Raw genomic sequence first — 1521 nt, 5'->3', positions numbered from 1 at the left:
GGTGGTTGAATTACTTTAGGGTTTACCCCCTCATCATTTACCTTATTAACTTTCTATTGCAGCTTCTTCTCGAGTTCAGCCAACACTTTCCCATTTCTTAATGTAACTGCATTCACATGCTCTTTTGGGTTGGGTTTGGTGTTACTAGGTAAACTACATTGTTGCCTTTCTAAAACCAATTTAGCAAACTGTCCAATTTGATTTTCGAGCCCATGAATTGACGCTTGCTGATTTTTAAAAACTATCTCGGTGTTTTGAAAATGAGTCTCTGACAGTAAAATAAATTTTGCTAACATCTCTTCAAGGTTCAATTTTTTCTCTTGCAGATAAGGTTGTTCAAAGCTCGAAGAGGGTTGTGGTTTTTGGTTTCATTGACCACCCCATGAGAAATTTGGGTGGTTCCTCCAACCTGCGTTATAGTTATTACTATAAGGTTTATTTTGAGGTCTAGAATTATTACCCATATAATTTATTTGCTCATTCTCCATGCTAGGACCGAAGGGTAAATATTTTGGATTATTCATTCCTCCTCCATTCGTGTCGCATTGCATCACCGGATATACCTGCGTAGAAACACATAAACCATCAATTTTCTTATTTAAAAGCTCGACCTGATTTGATAACATGGTGACTGCATCTAAATTGAAAACATCAGTTGCTTTCATCGGCTTTGTCCTCATGACTTGCCACTGATAATTATTCAATGCCATCTCCTCTATAATTCATAAGCCTCTTCAAGTGTTTTATTATTCAGAGTACCACCGGCTGCTGCATCGGTCAACTGCCTAGTTGAGGAATTCAATTCGTTATAGAAGATTTGAACCTATAACCATAGAGGTAACCTATGGTGAGGGCACCGTCTCAATAAATCCTTATACCTTTCCCATGCATCATGTAAGATCTCTAAGTCGATCTGAACGAAGGAAGAGATATCATTTCTCAACTTGGCTATCTTACCCAGTGGGAAGTACTTCAGTAGGAACTTCTCAGTCATTTGCTCCTATGTAATGATAGAATCTCATGGTAAAGAATTTAACCACTGTTTAGCTTTGTTTCTCAACAAAAAGGGAAACAACCGTAGGCGTATGGCACCGTCAGAAACGCCATTAATCTTGAAAGTATCACAGACTTCCAAAAAATCAGCCAAATGAATATTTAGATCTTCATCTTGCAAACCATCGAACTGAACAAATTGTTGTACCATCTGAATAGTGTTCAGCTTCAGTTCAAAATTATTTGCAGCAATAGTGGGTCTCACAATACTCGATTCAGCCCCAGTTAGAGTGCGCTTGGCATAATCGTACATAGTACGAGGGGCAAGATATGAATTTGCAACAACTACAGGAGGTAGCTGATTATTCTGATTATCACCCATCTCCCCAGTAACAATAACAACGTCCCCTTGCTCATCTACTATACTCTGTTGACTCTGCCTTACTTCTCTACGATTTCTCTAGTCATAAACTAAAGGAACCTGCGAGAAGCAAATAAAAGCAAAATTAGAAAACAAAAATTAAATTA

The 1521-nt window shown here is 38.0% G+C and overlaps 1 non-coding gene across 1 annotated transcript; it reads left to right on the top strand.

Moving 5' to 3' along the window:
* Positions 1-839: 839 nt before the first annotated feature.
* On the top strand, positions 840-946 carry LOC121223832 (small nucleolar RNA R71). Its single transcript, XR_005921298.1, has one exon. It is a non-coding gene; the product is annotated as a small nucleolar RNA R71 (small nucleolar RNA).
* The last annotated feature ends 575 nt before the right edge of the window (positions 947-1521 follow it).

The sequence above is a fragment of the Gossypium hirsutum genome, chromosome D11, assembly GCF_007990345.1.
Source record: "Gossypium hirsutum isolate 1008001.06 chromosome D11, Gossypium_hirsutum_v2.1, whole genome shotgun sequence".
NCBI classification, from domain to species: Eukaryota; Viridiplantae; Streptophyta; class Magnoliopsida; order Malvales; family Malvaceae; genus Gossypium; species Gossypium hirsutum.
Note: the sequence above shows the minus strand (reverse complement) of the source record. Positions and strands in the feature narration are given on the sequence as shown.